This window comes from Saimiri boliviensis, chromosome X (assembly GCF_048565385.1).
Source record: "Saimiri boliviensis isolate mSaiBol1 chromosome X, mSaiBol1.pri, whole genome shotgun sequence".
NCBI lineage: Eukaryota > Metazoa > Chordata > Mammalia > Primates > Cebidae > Saimiri > Saimiri boliviensis.
Window position 1 is genome coordinate 120,046,694 of NC_133470.1, and position 18,948 is coordinate 120,065,641.

An 18,948-nucleotide genomic window follows, 5' to 3' on the forward strand; every position below is an offset into this window, starting at 1 on the left:
TGTTATTTCCTTGAGCAGTGGTTTGTAGTTCTCCATGAAGAGATCCTTCATGGCCTTTGTTAGTTGTATTCGTAGGTATTTTATTCTCTTTGCGGCAATTGTGAATGGGAGTTTGCTCATGATTTGGCTCTCTGTTTGTCTGTTATTGGTGTGTAGGAATGCTTGTGATTTTTGCTCACTGATTTTGTATCCTGAGACTTTGCTGAATTTGCTTATCAGCTTAAGGAGATTTTGGGCTGAGATGATGGGGTCTTGGTCCTAGACTTTTTAATGATAGCATTCTAACTGGTATGAGATAGTATCTCATTGTGATTTTGATTTGCATTTCTCTAATGACCGGTGATGATGAGGATTTTGTCATATGTTGGCTGCATCAATGTCTTCTTTTGAGAAGTGTTTTTTCATATACTTTGCCCACTTTTTGATGGGGTTGTTTGTTCTTTTCTTGTAAATTTGTTTAAGTTCCTTTTAGATTCTGGATATTAGCTCTTTGTCAGATGGATAGATTGCAAAAATTTTCTCCCATTGTGTAGGTTGCCTGTTCACTCTGATGATAGTCTCTTTTGCTATATGGAAGCTCTTTAATTAGATCCCATTTGTCAATTTTGGCTTTTGTTGCCATTGCTTTTGTGTTTCAGTCATGAAGTCTTTGCCCATGCTTATGTCCTGAATGGTATTGCCTAGGTGTTCTTCTAGGGTTTTTAATGGTTTTAGTTTGTACATTTAAGTCTTTTTTTTTTTTTTTTTTTTTTGAGACGGAGTTTCGCCCTTGTTACCCAGGCTGGAGTGCAATGGCGCGATCTCGGCTCACCGCAACCTCCGCCTCCTGGGCTCAGGCAATTCTCCTGCCTCAGCCTCCTGAGTAGCTGGGATTACAGGCACGCGCCACCATGCCCAGCTAATTTTTTGCACTTTTAGTAGAGACGGGGTTTCACCATGTTGACCAGGATGGTCTCGATCTCTCGACCTCGTGATCCACCCGCCTCGGCCTCCCAAAGTGCTGGGATTACAGGCTTGAGCCACCGCGCCCGGCGCACATTTAAGTCTTTAGTCCATCTTCAGTTAATTTTTGCATAAGGTGTAAGGAAGGGGTCCAGATTCTGTTTTCTGCATACGGCTAGCCAGTTTTCCCAACACTATTTATTAAATGGGGAATCTTTTCCCCATTCCTTGTTTTTGTCAAGATTTATCAAAGATCAGATAGTTGTTGATGTGTGGTGTTATTTCTGAGGCCTCTGTTCTGTTCCATTGGTCTACATATCTATTTTGGTACCAGTACCATGCTGTTTTGGTTACTGTAGCCTGGTAGTATAGATTGAAGTCAGGTAGTATGATGCCTCCAGCTTTGTTCTTTTTGCTTAGGATTGTCTTGTCTACATAGGCTCTTTTTTGGTTCTATATGAAATTTAAAGTAGTTTTTTTCTAATTCTGTGAAGTAAGTCAATGGTAGCTTGATGGGGATAATATTGAATCTATAAATTACTTTGGGCAGTATGGCCATTTTCACAATATTGATTATTCCTATCCATGAGCATGGAATATTTTTCTATTTGTTTGTGTCCTCTCTTATTTCCTTGAGCATTGGTTTGTAGTTCATGAAGAGGTCCTTCACATCCCTTGTAAGTTGTATTCCTAGGGATTTTATTCTCTTTGTAGCAATTGTGAATGGGAGTTCACTCATGATTTCACTCTCTGTCTATTATTCGGTTACAGAAATGCTTGTGATTTTTTGCTGATTAATTTTGTATCCTGAGACTTTGCTGAAGTTGCTTATCAGCTTTAAGAGATTTGGGGCTGAGATGATGGTGTATTCTAATATACAATCATGTCATCTGCAAACAGAGACAATTTGACTTCCTCTCTTCCTATTTGAATACTCCTTTATTTCTTTGTCTTGCCTAATTGCCCTGGCCAGAACTTCCTATGCTATGTTGAATAGGAGTGGTGAGAGAGGACATCCCTGTCTTGTGCCGGTTTTCACCGGGAATGCTTCCAGCTTTTGTCCATTCTGTATGATACTGGCTGTGGGTTTGTCCTAAATAGCTCTTATTATTTTGAGGTACGTTTCATCAATACCTAATTTATTGAGAGTTTTTATCATGAAGGGGTGTTGAATTTTATTGAAGGCCTTTTCTCCATCTATTGAGATAATCATGTGTTTTTTGTCATTGATTCTGTTTATGTGATGGATTACATTTATTGATTTGCATATGTTGAAACAGCTTTGCATCCCAGTGATGAAGCTGACTTGATCATGGTGGATAAGCTTTTTGATGTGCTGCTGGATTCGGTTTGCTAGTGTTTTATTGAGAATTTCTACATTGATGTTTATCAGGGATATTGGCCTAAATTTTTCTTTTTTTGTTGTGTCTCTGCCAGGTTTTGGTATCAGGATGACACTGGTCTCATAAAATGAGTTAGGAAGGAGTCCCTCTTATTCTGTTGTTTGAAATAGTTTCAGAAGAAATAGCACCAGCTCCCCTTTGTACCATTGGTAGAATTTGGCTATGAATCCGTCTGGTCCTGGGCTTTTTTTTTTTGGTTGGTAGGCTATTAATTACTGCCTCAATTTCAGACCTTGTTATTGGTCTATTCAGAGATTTGACTTCCTGGTTTAGTCTTGGGAGGATGTATGTGTCCAGGAATTTATCCATTTCTTCTAGATTTTCTAGTTTATTTGCATAGAGTTTTGTTTATAGTTTTCTCTGGTGGTAGTTTGTATTTCTGTGGGATCAGTGGTGATATCCTCTTTATTATTTTTTATTATGTCTATTTGATTCTTCTCTCTTTTCTTGTTTGTTAGTCTGGCTGTTGGTCTATGTATTTTGTTGATCTTTTCAGAAAATCAGCTCCTGGATTCATTGATTTTTCTAAGAGTTTTTCATATCTCTATTTCCTTCAGTTCTGCTTTGATCTTAGTTATTTCTTGTCTTCTGCTAGCTTTTGAATTTGTTTTCTCTTGCTTCTCTATTTCTTTTCATTATGATGTTAGGGTGTCAATTTTAGATTGTTCTTCTGTGGGTATTTCTCCTGTGGGCATTTAGTGCTATAAATTTTCCTCTAAACACTGCTTTAGCTGTGTCCCCATGATTCTGGTACATTGTGTCTTTGTTCTCATTGGTTTCAAAGAACTTATTTATTTCTGCCTCAATTCCGTTATTTACCCAGTAGTCATTCATGAGCAGGTTGTTCAGTTTCTATGCAGTTGTGTGGTTTTAAGTGAGTTTCTTAATCATGAGTTCTAATTTGATTGCACTGTGGTCTGAGAGACTGTTTGTTATCATTTCTGTTATTTTCCCCTTGCTAAGGAGTTTTTTACTTCCAGTTATGTGGTCAATTTTAGAATAAGTGTGATGTGGTGCTGACAAGGATGTATATTCTGTTGATTTGGGGTGGAGAATTCCATAGATGTCTATTGACGTCTGCTTGGTCCAGAGCTGAGTTCACGTCCTGAATAACTTTCTTAATTTTTTTGTCTCATTGATCTAATATTGACAGTGGGGTGTTAACGTCTCCCACTATTATTGTGTGGGAGTCTAAGTCTCTTTGTAGATCTCTAATAACTTGCTTTATGAATCTGGTTACTCCTGTATTGAGTGCATATATATTTAGGATAGTTAGCTCTTCTTGTTGCATTGAGTCCTTTACCATTATGTAATGCCCTTCTTTGTCTTTTTTGATCTTTGTTGGTTTAAAGTCTGTTTTATCAGAGACTAGGATTGCAACCCCAGCTTTTTTTTTCTTTCCAATTTCTTGGTGAATATTCCTCCATCCTCTTATTTTGAGCCTATATATGTCTTTGTACATGAGATGGGTCTCCTGAATACAGCACACTGATGGGTCTTGACTCTTTATCCAATTTGCCAGTCTGTGTCTTTTAATTGGGGCATTTAGCCCATTTACATTTAAGATTAATATTGTTGTATGTGAATTTAATCCTGCATTATGATGCTAACTGGTTATTTTGCCCATTAGTTGATGCAGTTTCTTCATAGTGTCAATGGTCTTTACAATTTGGTATGTTTTTGCAGTGGCTAGTACCAGTTTTTCCTTTTCATATTTAGTGCTTCCTTCAGGAGCTCTTGTAAGGCAGGCCTGGTGATGACAAAATCTGTCAGCATTGCTTGTCTGTAAAAGATTTTATTTCTCTTTCATTTATGGAGCTTCGTTTGGCTGGATAAGAAATTCTGGGTTGAAAATTCTTTTCTTCAAGAATGTTGAATATTGGCCCCCACTCTCTTCTGGCTGTAGGGTTTCTGATGAGAGATCCACTGTTAGTCTGATGGGCTTCCCTTTGTGGGTAACCTGACCTTTCTTTCTGGCTGCCCTTAACATTTTTCATTGATTTCAACCTTGCTGAATCTGACAATTATGTGTCTTGGGGTTGCTTTTTTCAAGGAGTATCTTTGTGGTGTTCTCTGTATTTCCTGAATTTGAATGTTGTCCTGTCTTGCTAGGTTGGGGAAGTTCTCCTGGATAATACCCTGAAGAGTGTTTTCCATCTTGGTTCCATTCTTCTCATCACTTTCAGGTACAGCAATCAAATGTAGGTTTGATCTTTTCACATAATCTCATATTTCTTGGAGGCTTTGTTCATTCCTTTTCATCCTTTTTTTCTCTAATCTCATCTTTATACTTTATTTCTTAAGTTGATCTTCAATCTCTGATATCTTTTTCCTCCTGGTCATTTCCTCCCTATTTTCCCTATTTTTCCTCCTGGTCATTTCAGCTATTGATAATTGCGTATGCTTCTAAGAGCTCTCGTGCAGTGTTTTTCAGCTCCATCAGGTTATTTATGTTCTTCTCTAAACTGGTTATTCTAGTTAGCAATTCTTTAACCTTTTTTCCAATGTTCTTAGTTCCCTTGCATTGGGTTAGAACATGCTCCTGTAGCTTGGAGGAGTTTGTTGTTATCCACCTTCTGAAGCCTACTTCTGTCAATTCATTATACTCATTCTCCATCCAGTTTTGTTCCCTTGCTGGCTTCATCTAGTTTTGTTAACCTTTAGAAGAGAAGAGGTATTCTGGTTTTTGGAATTTTCAGGTTTTTTGCACTGGTTTTTCCTCATCTTCATGGATTTATCTACCTTTGGTCTTTGATGTTGCTGACCTTTGGATAGGGTTTGTGTGTGCATATCCTTTTTGTTGATGTTGATGCTATTTCTTTTTGTTTGTTAATTTTCTTTCTAACAGTCAGGCCCCTCTGCTGCAGGTCTGCTGGAGTTTGCTGGAGTTCTACTCCAGACCCTGTTTGCCTGGGTATCACCAGCAGAGGCTGCAGAATAGCAAAGATTGCTGCCTGCTTCTTCATCTGGAAGGTTCATCCCAGAGGGCACCTGCCAGATGCCAGCCGGAGCTCTCCTGTATGAGGTGTCTGTTAACCCCTGCTGGGAGGTATCTTCCAGTTGGGAGCACGGGAGTCAGGAACCCACCTGAGGAGGCAGTCTATCCTTTAGCAGAGCTTGAGCACTGTGCTGGGAGATCCACTGCTCTTTTCAGAGCCAACAGGCAGGAACATTTATGTCTGCTGAAGCTATTCCTACAGCCGGCCCTTCCCCAAGGTGTTCTGTCCCAGGGAGATAGGAGTTTTATCTATAAGCCACTGACTGTTGTCTTTCTTTCAGAGATGCCCTGCCCCAAGAGGAGGAATCTAGAGAGGCAGTCTGGCTACAGCAGCTTTGTTGAGCTGTCATGGACTACACCCAGTTTGAACCTCCTGGAAACTTTGTTTCACTGTCAGGGGAAAACTGCTTACTCAAGCCTCAGTAACAGTGGATGCTTCTCCTTCCACCAAGCTCCAGTGTTCCAGGTTGACTTCAGACTGCTATGCTGGCAGCAAGAATTTCCAGCCAGTGGATCTTAGCTTGCTAGATTCTATTGGGGTGGGATCTGCTGAGCTAGACCACTTGGCTCCCTGGCTTCAGTCCCCTTTCCAGGGGGAGTGAATGGTTCTGTCTTCCTAGCATTCCAGGTGCCACTGGGGTATGAAATAAAACTCTGGCAGCTAGCTCAATGTCTTCCCAAATGGCCACCCAGTTTTGTGCTTGAAACCCAGGGTCCTGGTGGTTTAGGTACCTGAGGGAATCTCCTGGTCTGTGGGTTGTAAAGACTGTGAGAAAAGCATAGTATCTGGGCTGGAATGCACCATTCCTCATGGCACAGTCCCTCACTGTTTCCCTTGGGTAGGGGAGGGAGTTTCACAACCCCTTGAACTTTCCAGGTGAGGTGATGCCCTACCCTGCTTCAGCTCACTTTCCATGGGCTGGACCCACTGTCTAACCAGTCCCAGTGAGATTATCTGTACCTTAGTTGGAAATACAGAAATCACCCACCCTTTGCATTGATCTCACTGGGAGCTGTAGACTGGAGCTGTTCCTATTCTGCCATCTTGCCAGCCACCTTCTAGGAATTCATTTTCTGATCATAGAACAAACTGATGCAACAGTGTCCAAAACTACAGAAATACACTCCGAATTTTTTTTTAGATTGACATTGGATTTGAGAATGGAAATATAAGAATACCTGGGGATTTCATCTCTGCTGATTTACCTTCTCTGCTGCCAGAAGTCCCAAGTGGCTTTGTCATAGCCTCTGTTGCCCTGTTACTGAAGGTACTGAGAGATCCATAGGTAGGACATTGAGACATACCAGAACCTGAGAAATGGACTCAGTAGCCTTTTGAAGATGTGGCAGGGAACTTCATTCAGGAGAAGGTGGCTTTGTTGGATCCTTCTCAGAAGAATCTCTATAGAGATGTGATGGGGAAAACCTCCAGGAACTTGGCTTCTGTAGAAAACAAACAGGATGATGACAACATTGGAGATCAGTTCAAAAATCCTGGGAGAAATTCAAGAAATTACATCATAGAGAGACTGTGTTGAAGTAAGGAAGGTAGTCAAGTCATCATGGGAAACCTTCAGCCAGATTCCAAATGTTAATCTGAACAAGAAAAGTCCTACAGGAGTAAAACCATGTTAATGTAGTGTGTGTGGAAAAGTTTTCATGTCATTAATCCCTTGAGAGGCATATTGTATGTCACACTGGACTCAAGCCATGAGTGTGGGGAATGTGGAGATAAGTCACATAAATGTCAATAATGTGGGAAAGTCTTCATTTCTCTCAAGACTATTCAGAGAAACAGAGTAACACACACTTTGATTTTCTCAGTTCATTTTGTAAACTTCAGAGAATGCCCACAGGAAAGAAACCTTATAAATATAAACAATGTGGTAAAGCTTTCATTTTCTTCAGTACTCACTGAATACATAAAATAGCTCACACTAGAGAGAACCCCTATGAATTAAGTAATAAAGGAAAGCATCCCATTGTCCCAGTTTCATTTAATGACATAAAAGGTTTCATTGTGACTTTAAATCGCCTATGAAAATAAGAAATGTGGCAAATCATTCAGTCTTTCCAGTTTCTTTCAAAAACATAAAATAATTCATGTAAGAGAAACTCTATGAATGTAAGAAATGTGGTCAAGGCTTCAGTTGTTCCAGTTCCATGCAAAGACATGAAAAAAAAAAAAAAAAACTATTCTGAAGATAACCTTTATGAATGTGCAAAATGTGGTAAGGCCTTCATACATTCCAGCTTCTTTAGAATACAGAAAAGGACTCCCTGTGGGAAAAAACTCTATGAATGTTAGAAATTTGGTAAAGTCTTCAGAGGCTCTGGTTCCCTTTATGCACATGAAAGAACTCATACTGGAGAGAAGTTCTGTGAATGCAAGGAATATGGGAAAGCATGCAATTTTCCCAGTTCCCTTTAAAAATGTGGAAGAACCAGTACTGGAGAAAACCTCTATGAATATAAGAAATGTGGTAAAGTCTTCAGTTTGTCCAGTAATGTTCAAAACCATGAAAGGACTCATACTGGAGAGAAGCTCTTTTAATGTAAAAAAAATGTGGTTAAGGATTCAAATTTCCCAATTGCTTTCAAAGACATGAGAGGGTTCACACTGGAGAAAACTATTATGAATATGAGAAAGGTGATAAAGCCTTCAGTTTTTCCAGTTCTTTTTGAAAACGTAGAAATATTCACAGAGAAGAAAACCCTTATGAATATAAACATACGATTAGGCCTTCACTTCCAGATCCGCTGGAAGAGATGAAAAAACTCTTTCCTGAGAAAAACTTTATGAACATAAACCATCATTGGAAGGCCTTAATTTCTCTCATATCTATTGAAAGACACATAATAATGCACACTGGAGAGGGATTTTATAAATAAGAAGGCACATTGGATTAAAACCCTAGTAGTTAGTAAAACACAGGAAAGTCTCCTATTTTAACAATTACTTCAAAGTCATGTGAAAATTCCCACTGGGAAGTACTCCTATAAATCTAAGTAATTTGGAAAGCCTGATGCTTGAAAAAAATGCACATAAGTGAAATGTTATATCTGTAGCTCATTCTTTTTTTTTTTTTTTTTTTTTTTTTTTAATAGAGATGGGTTTTCACCTTGTCACCCAAGGCTGGAGTGCAGTGACATAATTGCTCACTGCAGCCTCAAACTCCTGGGCTCAAGGGATTCTCTCACCTTTACCTCCTGAAGTTCTGGGAGTGGAGTAGTGAACAAAGACACATTAATTTATTAGTTTATGTTCACCATATTCCAAGATATTGCAGTTTGCATGTTCCCAGTTAGAATTCCCAATCACATTGTCTAGTCTGAAATAAACTAACCCTCACAAAATGAATGTAAAAGATTACTGCAAAGAATATTGAAGATATTACTAATAACAAAAGCTCAACTGAACAACAAATTGACAGCATTCTTTGTCTGGCATATTATTAGTATAAATACAAAATAGAACAAATCTAAAAACCATGATGATTCAGTCATACTTGCTAAAATGTTGGCCTAAAAAATCAAAATTAGCAAGAAGACCAACCGAAATGCCCATCAATGATAGAATGGATAAAGAAAATGTGGTACATATGCACCATGGAATAGTCCACAGGCATAAAAAGGAATGAGATCATGTCCTTTGCAGGAAGATGGATGAAGCTGGAAGCAATCATCCTCAGCAAACTGACACAGGAACAGATAATCAAACACCACATATTCTCACTCACAAGTGGGAGTCGAACAATGAGAACATATGAACACAGGGAGGGAAACAACACACACCAGGGCCTGTTTCGTGGGGGGAGGGGTGGGTGAAGAGAGAGAACTTAAAAGATGGTTCAATAAGTGCAACAAACCACCATGGCACACGTATACCTATGTAATAAACCTGCATGTTCTGCACATGTATCCTGGAACTTAAAGTAAAATTTAAAAAAAAGTTAGCAAGAAGACTTTGATATATACATTTACATTTGTATGATAAAGTAAACTTTGCCCTGAATATGTTTTGTCTTAAGACATAAGCTATTTATGACACTGCATGTATCACGCTGCATGTATATAATTTATAAATACACATAGTTCTCCTGAGGGGATGTGTTCAAAATAAGAAAGCATGGCATGGTATATTATCTACAAAGTTTGGAGACTTATCTTTTCATTTCTTTTTTTCTTTTCTTTTCTTTCTTTTTTCTTGAAACAGGATCTTGCTCTGTTACCAAGGCTGGAGTACAGTGACATGAACTCAGTTCACTGTGGCTTTCATTTCCCGGGCTTAAGAGATCCTCCCACCTCAGCTTTTAGGGTAGGTAAGACTACAAGGGTAAACCACCTTGTCTGGTTGAATTCTTTTTCTTTTTGTGGGGCAAGGTCTCGTTACATTGTTCAGGCTAGTCTTGAACTCCTGACCTTAACTGATCCTCCCACCTTGGCCTCCCAAAGTTGTGGGATTATAGTCATGAGTCACTGTGCCTGGCCTGCAGACCTGTCTAAATATAACTTTTTATTTTATAGTATTGGCAATACATATCTATATGTCTTTTTTCTATATTAGATAGTAATTTTCTTGAAGGGAGAGGGACCATGTCTTATGTTTGTACCTAAAGTGTGTAGCTCTTGATTTTGCAGTGGGAGATGCTCAATTAATATCTGCTAAAGGGAAACACAAATTCACAGCCAGCATTAAAAGCAAGCAAGGAATAAGACAGCCTGATATCTATTACTAAATGAACAATTTTTGGTTATGTGATCTTAAAAACTGCATTTTTATTTCCCTCATGTAGAAAATGAGGTGAATGATTCCTATTCTGACTATCCAAATGGTTTCTTATAAAACTCACATGAAAAAATAAATATAAATTTTAAGGCCATGTATAGTTCTGACATATTGACATTATTTTTCAAATATCAACTACTTTGAAAGCTTAGTAACATGAAAAACTAAGAGAGGAAAATGACAGAGGGGAAAAATGTTAGATATGTCCTGACATAAAAATAAATGCCTTTTTACCTGTTCGTTTTTGGAATGCTGACACTTTCCTCTGATTGTTCAAATAAATAAAGTGTTTTAATGAGCAAACTGCAGATGTTACAGAATTTTTTGAAAGGAAGCCGGAGGTGGATGTAGATGTTTCCAGATGCCTTTTATAGTCCAAGTGGTGTCAGCATTCTCTTTGTTCTTGTTACAGTCAATTCTACTTAAAAAGAACTCATGTAGTGATAAGAAATGAAAGTGGAAAGTGCAAAAGAAAACCAGTGGTGCAGCAACCCTCTTCTGTTTCAGAACTTATTTTCTGAGAATCTGAAGACTTACAGTTGCAGGAGTGTGCAAGTCTAATACTTCATTTCTATTTTGTTATGGAAAGTAAGTGAATATCTTTTTTTTTTTTTTCAGTTTCAGGAAATGTACTATGCAATTTAATAAAACCAGGGAGATGTGGTATCTTGGAATTAAGAAGATTGATATTAAAATCTAAGGTTTTAAATAGATAGGGATCTCAGGAGCAGGAATAAAAGGAATGAGGTTAATGTGTAATGAGGCTGACCTACCTAATTAAAGTTAAGTTTCATGAGAGACCCAGGTGAGACATTTTCTGATAATTCTGACACCACCTCTCACTTTTTTTCTTGAACATTTTTGTACTCTCTCTTCAGCCCCCCACAAACCAAATGCTGTCCTAACACTTTATGAACAAGCCTATTTTGTTCTCATTTTCCTTCTACTTTGTTCCTTCTATCCCACCACTTTTACTTCTTGCTTGTGTGTCCCTGTCCAAGTGTTTATAAATAGCACATATGTGCATGGGTTTATGGATGGATATAGCTATATAAATGATGGTGAAGTTTAATGTGTAAGCACTGAATTAATATTTTAAAAAATAATGAATGAAAGCAGCATGCAATAATACTTTGTAATTGAATGAATTACATTTACTATTTCTATTTTTAGCTTAATGATTGGACTGACATTGCTGCCTTCACTAGTTTATCAAAATATTGTATGACATAGTGTCAATCTAATATACTACATATTCTCCATAGGGATTGTTCAATTCATTCATTCATTTAGAACATATTTGTTGAGCAATTAATGTATGTCCAGCATTGATTGAAGTATTTGGAATTCAACCAGTGAACAAAATAGAGAAAAATATCTGCTCCTAGTCTAGGAGAAGATAAATAGGCAATGAATGACAAGCAAACAATAAATAAATATTTTATATTAGGAAAAAATATGTGCTTCAGAAAACATAGATATAGTAGGTGCCTGTTATAATGGCTATTATCAAAAGACAAAAGATAACTATTGTTGGAGAGTATGTGGAGAAAAGGGAACACTTGCACACTGCTGGTGGGAATGGAAATTAGTACAGGCATTAAGGAACACAGTATAAAGCTTCCACCAAAAGCTAAATATAAAACTACTGTATGATCTAGCAGTCACACTACTGGGTATATATCCAGGAAAAATGAAATCAGTATATCCAAGAGATAGCTGTACTTCCATGTTTATTGCACCATTATTCACAATAGCCAAGATATGGAATCAAACTAAGGGTCCATAAATAAAATGTGGTATATATACACAACAGAATACTATTTAGCCTTTGAAAAGAAGGAAATCCAGGCATTTACAACAACATGGATGATTGCAGAAAACATTATGTTAAGTGAAATAAGCCAGACACAGAAAGACATATACTTCATGATCTCCCTTATATGTGGAATCTAAAAGCACTGAACTCATAGAAGATGAGAATAGAATGGTGGCTATCAGGAGCTGGGAAGGAGGCTTTAGGGAGATGTTACAAAATCTCAGAGAAGAGAAAAGAGAAAGCTATATTGTACAACTAAATTACAGGTATACCATGGCGTTACTGTGGGTTCAGTTTCAGACAACCACAATAAAGCAAATATAATAAAATGAATCACAGGAATTTTTTTGATTTCAGTATGTGAGTTATTTTTACACTGTAGTCTACAGTGTGCAATAGCATTATATATTAAGCTGCACATTCCTTAATTAAAAATGCTTCATTGCTAAACAAATACTTCATCTGAGGCTTCAGCAAAGCAAGCTGAAATCTTTTTGCTGGTGCATGGCCTTACGTAGATATTGATGGTTGCTTAACTCATCAGCGTGGTGGTTACTGAAGGTTGGAGTGACTGTGGCAACTTCTTAAAATACGACAATAATGAAGTTTGTCAGGTCAATTGGCACTTCCTTTGCTACATTTCTCTGTAGCATGTGATGCTGTTTGATAGCATTTTACCCACAGTAGAACTGTTTTGAAAATTGGAGTCAATCCTCTCAAACCCTATGACTGCTTTAGCAAATAAATTTATGTAATATTTCATTGTTTGTTGTCATTTCAACAGTGTTCACAGCATCCTCACCAGCAGTAGATTCCATCTCAAGAAACCACTTTCTTTGCTCATTCATAAAAATCAACTCCTCATCTCTTCAAATTTTGTTATGAGATTGCAGCAAGACAGTCACATCTTTAGATTCCACTTCTTATTCTAGTTCTCTTGGTGTTTCCCCCACACCCACAGTTACTTTCTCCACTGATGTCTTGAACCCCTCAAAGTCATCCATGACAATTGGAATCAACTTCTTCCAAACTTGTGTTAATGTTGATATTTTGACTTCTCGTGAATTGCAAATGTTCTTAACAGCATCTAGAATACTGACTTCTTTCTAGAGGTTTTCAATTTACCCAGATCCATCTGAGAAAATGCTATCTATGATAGCTATAGCCTTATAAAATGTATTTCTTGAAAGTTAATATTACTCCTTGATCCATGGACTGCAGAATGGATGCTGTGTTAGTAGGCATGAAAACAACATTAATCTTGCACATCTCCAACACAGCTCTTGGGTGACTGCATACATTTTAAATGAGCAGTAATATTTTGAGAGGAATCTTTTTTTTTTTTTTTTTTTTTTTCTGAGCAGTAGGTCTCAGTAGTGGGCTGAAAATATTCAGTAGACCATGCTGTAAACAGATGTGCCACCATCCAGGCTTTGTTATATTTCTAGGACACAGCAAGAGTAGATTTAGCATAATTCTTAAGAGTTTTAGGATTTTCCACATGAGTAAATGAACAGTGGCTTCAACTTAGATTCAGCAGCTGCATTAATCCCTAACAATAGATTCAGCCTGTTCTTTGAAGCTTTAAAGCCAGGTACTGACTTTTCTCTATCTATACGAGTCATAGATGTAATTTTCTTCCAGTAGAAGGCTGTCTACATAAAATCTGTTATTTATTGTAACCAACTTCATCAATGATCTCAGCTTGGTATTTCTGTATAATTTGCTGCAGCTTCTACATCAGCTCTTGGTGCTTCAACTTAGACTCATGTTATAGAGATGATTTCTTTTCCTTAACCTCACAAACTAACCTCTGCCAACTTCCAACTTTTCTTTTGCAGTTTTTTCACCTCTCAGACCTTATAGAATGGAAGAGAGTTAAGAGTCTTGCTTTGCATTAAGCTTTAGCTTAAAAGAATGTTGTGACTGGTTTTGTTATTCTATCCAGACCACTAAAACTTTCTGCCTATCAGCAATAAGGGCTGTTTCTCTTTCTTATCACTGGTGTGCTCACTAGAATAGCACTTTAATTTACTTCAAGAACTTTTCTTTGGCACTCACAACCTGGCTGTTGTAAGTCAAGAGGCCTAGCTTTCACCCTATCTTGATGTTCCATAGGCCTTTCTCACTGAGCTTAATCATTTTAAGCTTTTGATTTGAAGTGAGAGACATATGACTCTTCCTCTCACATGAACAGTTAGAGGCCATTGTGGGGATTATTAATAATCATTAATTTCAATATTGCTGTGTCTCAGGGAATAAAGAGACCCAAGGTGAGGGAGAGAAACAGCAGAACAGTTGGTTGGTGGAGCAGTCAGAACATACACATTTGTCCATTAAGTTTGCCATCTTGTATGGCTGTGGCTCATGTCACTCCAAAACAATTACAATAGTAATATCAGATTGCTGATCACAGATCATCATAACAGATAAAATAATAATGAAAAAGTTTAAAATATGGTAAGAATTACCAAAGTGTGACACAGAGACACAAAGTGAGCACATATTTTTGGGAAAATGGGGCCAATAGATTTACTTTATGCAAGGTTGCTCTAAACCATTAATTTGTAAAAAAATGCAATATCTGCAAAGTGCAATAAAGGAAAGTGCAGTAAAATGAGATATGTCTTTACTGTATTCTTAAAAATTGCTGAGGGTAGATTTTATGTGTTATCTCCACAAAAATTGCTATGTATGGAAGATAATGCATATATTAATTAGGTCAATCTAGCCATTCCACAATGTTGATATATTTGAAAACAGCATGATATACATGATATGTATATATATTTTTAATTTTTCAACTAAAATGTTAAATTATAGACTGGATGTGGTGGCTCATCCCTGTAATCACAGCATTTTGGGAGGGTGAGGCAAGAGGACTGCTTGAAGTCAGGAGTTTGAGACCAGCCTGCATCACATAGTGAGACTCTGTCTCCACAAAAATAAAAAATTGGCCCGGTGTGGTGGTGCACACCTGTAGTCCCAGGTATTCAGGAGACTGAGGTGGGAGAATCACTTGTGCCCAGCAGTTTGAGTTTGCAGTGAGCTGTGATTGTGCCACTGCTCTCTAGCCTGGGTAACAGAGCAAGAACCTGTCTCAGCAAACAAAACAACAAAAAAATGACAAAAAAGAAAGAAATGTAGGTATGCTGTTGTGGATGGAGGGGTTGGTGCATGTTACAAATGTGAATTCGATTGCCATGATGTAAGTTTTATCAAAGAGACATTTGAGAACCAAAAGGAGTAAGTCAGGTTCTGAACGAGAATGATCTTTTAGGGCACCTCAAATCACACTACAAAGTGTACACCTATTCTGCTTATATTTAGAGCTTGTCCCGTTTGTAACCCATGTCAGCATTAAATTGAGAAGGCACCATTCCCTTCTCTTGCTGAGAGTCTGATTCAGCAACTGCAGACAGAAGCCTTACAGAAACATTAGTTCTCATGTTATTGAGAAATAAATGAGAAGACAGCTTTTGTATTGGCAATACCTTCATAAATGCCAAAAGTTCAGATTTCAAATATATAACATATGACAATTAAACCATAAAAAGGCACCTTGAGATGTGCTATATAATTCCCCAAGGAATATAACTTTACAAGCTAAAATGGTCTGGAAATGAGGATGAGTATCCAGTGCTCAGCCAAAATATTTCTCTGGTGACATAAGATTTGAGGAAGCAAGAACTGTAGCACCACTAAAGTTTCCTGGCTTCCTCCTGGGAGTCTAAACATTTATTTCCTGAGAAATACCACTTGAATCATTTCTTGGCCTCTGGACAGGATATCACAAAGTTAAACTACATTGTCCTTATTTTCTTTTGTGAACTGGAGCCAGGGCTTTTTAATTTTTTTACTTGTATTTTTTGCACTGTGTTAATACAGCTATATTTTGGCAAATCTGAGCAGTATTGCTTAATATTATTCCGGGAGAGAAAATCTTAGAGAAAGACCAGATTCTCTAGACCCCATTGAAATTCCGAATACCAAATTTAGAGTGCAAAACATTAGAAGAAAAACTCAAATTCAGGCAGATCCCACCAAAGCCCTGAAGTATGGCATTTATCTAAAGGAGCAGAAGACCGATCACTGGATATAAGAGACATCCTCTGAGGAGAGTGTTGAAGAAACTGTATTTATGGACCCAGGAGAAGAGATGCATGAGAGATAATTTAATAATTGTCTTAAAAATGTAGCCATGACTTAGGTACAGAAGTAGTCAATAAATATTCTATTTATTCTTAGATAATTAAATAGACTTAAGAAGGGCCATGGGAAATTTTGGTTAGACTTAAGGAGGAATCCTGACTGTGAAACACTGAAAATGGTTTCTGTGGAAAGTTGTGGAATCTTTTTTCAAGATAGGTTTTTAAATAGGAGAGACTCTAACTGTCTATGATGGTTTGAGTGCAGCAGCAAGAGCTAAGGATCCCAAGGTTTCTTCTGTAGGGCTAGATTTGATACACCAGCTCTTTTGGAATCATGTTGCCCTTATATAGTGCTGGGGTGCACTACCATCATTTGCATTTAAACAAGTGGTCAAGTGATATATTTGAAAAACAAATGCTCTGTAATAAAATTGTGATGTTTAGTTGTCTCCTCTCATTTCCAAACAGGATTTTAATGACAGTTTGAATAATATGCTCAGTATAATTATTTGCTGTCTCAGTAATTATTATTTCATCAGTGATGATTAGTATTAATATTACTCATTCTTTTTTGAAAGGAAGGAAAATAGTGTGAGCTATGCCATTCCACACAAGTCCTGTTATGTTAAGCATTTTGGAAAATAAAACAGTGTTTATTTGAATAATTTTCCTTCCTCAGACTTGATCAGGAGATCACCAGATTAAAAGTGTTTTTTCTGTGAGTTTTTTTGTTTCCATAAAGTAATCCATATTACTTTATTTACATAGGATTTGTAGAGATAATTCACGAGAAGTGGCTGAATCTCACATACATTTGGAAAGGTAAGTTTTAGTTTTCATAAAATTTATAACAAAATTGTATAAGATAAATATATTTATAATAAAGCCAAATATATTTTAATGTATTTTTGAAGAGTACAGATCCTTCTCAACTTATAATGTGATTATTTCCCAATAAATTTATCGTAAGTTGAAAATATCATAAGTTCAAAACACATTTAATATGCCTAACCTACCAAACATCATAGCCCAGCCTAGCCTATCTTAAACATGCCTAGAACATTTACATTTCCTACAGATGGGCAAAATCATCACAAAGCCTATTGTATTAGAAAGTGTTGAATAGTCCATGTAATTTATTGAATACTGTACTGAAAATGAGAAACAGAATGATTATATGGGTGCTTGAAGTAGTTTCTAATGAATGCACATCATACACCTTCATAAAGTTGGAAAATCTTAAGTCAAACCATCGTAAGTCAGAAACCATCTGTAATTAGAACTGGATATGATTTTATGGTTCATCTGTTGAGAAAACTGAAATCCTGAGAAAATAAAGAGTGTATCCAAGGTACCAGTGGTAGTTTTATGGTACTCTGACTCACAGTCTAGAGCTCTTTACAACACACATCATTACATCTTGCTCTATTTTGGTGGTTATTTGTCTGGTGAGGTAGCATGAATTTGTGTATGTCTATTAGGGCTAAGAATCTGTTGGTCCATAGAAATGTAAGTGAGGGATGATTCAGAAGAAAAGTCCCTTAAAGAAGAGGGACACGGGAAGAGTACCATGGCAAAAGGAGACTCATAAAGAAGATATTTTTCATGACCTTAGAGATAACCTTTTCATGTTGAAACTCTTTTAGAATAAAAGGAGAGGAATATTAGAAAGTAATATTGGTGAATCATTCATGAAAATACAAATAGTTGATATCATGGGAATTTGCCTCATATTAAATACCATAGATGATAGTTAAGAAATCAAATGTGGCATATATTAACCAAAACAAAATTCCGCCAAACCTTATTAAAAAGAATGTTTACAACTATTAAGTTGTTTTCTAAAATGTCCATAGTAAGCAACATTTGTGTAGCTTGGAATTAGAGAGCCTTTCTGTGTCACCAAGTATTTGGGCAACATAGCAAACAAAAACTGTCAAGCAGTGTGGCAGTTTAAAAGCCTCATGGTAATGTGAAAGGCCAATATCACTGATACAGTAAATGAAGGAAAAAGCAGATAACCCAAATCTACACACCATTAACCATTTTGTCTTGACATCTCAAGTTCTGTCTTTGCAAACAACTCTAGGCCATTTTCCTTCCCTTCTAACTCCTCCTCTCTTCCTTCTCTCTGTCGTATTTTTCTTCCCTCTAACCCATCTTTTCTAGCCCTACCACATACGCACTGCAAGAACTTAAAAATGAATAAAAATACATTTTCTATCCTCAAGAATCTCATAGTCCAATACTGGAGATAGGTAGACAAGTAAGCAATTATGGAGACCGTCTACTGAATAGAGGGAAGCATTTTTCCATACGGGTCAGTGGAAACCCAGGCTATTGGTTTAAGAGAGGTGATGATGTCTGAGTTTTGAATGCTAAATGGGAAGATCTCATTATCTTCTCCTTGGATTATTGAAAGTGCTCCCTAATTGGACTTCTTGCCAACATGTTTGCCTTCTACATTTTCAGGGAGCTTCCAGTCCAAAGGCAATGAAGCATAGGAAATTCAGGGAATATTTGGAAAAAGACAAAATGTTTGGTATGACATTATGAAGGCATGAGGAATCTAAGTTGAAAAGATGAGCAGAGGCTAAATCATAAGATGGCTTGTATACCAGGAACCCTGTCTTGTAGAAATAGAAGAGCAGTTGAATGTGCTGGTAAGTGGAAGATTTATCCAGTCCAGTTTGCATTTTGATCTTGTGACATCTAAGCAAAGATTAGATTGAATTAGAAGAGGATAAGCATGATGGCAGGAAACGTAGTTAAGAGTCATCATAAAAAGATAATGACATCTTCAGCTAGGGCAATGGTGGTGGGAATAGAGAGCAGTAGACAGACTC

General features: G+C 37.2%; 1 protein-coding gene across 9 annotated transcripts in view; it reads left to right on the forward strand.

Moving 5' to 3' along the window:
- Positions 1-18,948, forward strand: part of LRCH2 (leucine rich repeats and calponin homology domain containing 2) — a 174,185-nt gene that overhangs the window by 146,108 nt on the left and 9,129 nt on the right. For 6 of the 9 annotated variants that reach the window (XR_012515668.1, XR_012515665.1, XR_012515670.1 and 3 more), the window contains 4 exons: positions 5,625-9,661; positions 10,545-10,720; positions 16,871-16,924; positions 18,575-18,765. The gene's annotated coding sequence lies outside the window, so the exon portion shown is untranslated. The remainder of the gene's footprint in view (positions 1-5,624; positions 9,662-10,544; positions 10,721-16,870; positions 16,925-18,574; positions 18,766-18,948) is intronic. The other 3 variants (XR_012515667.1, XR_012515669.1, XR_012515671.1) reach the window with 3 other exon arrangements.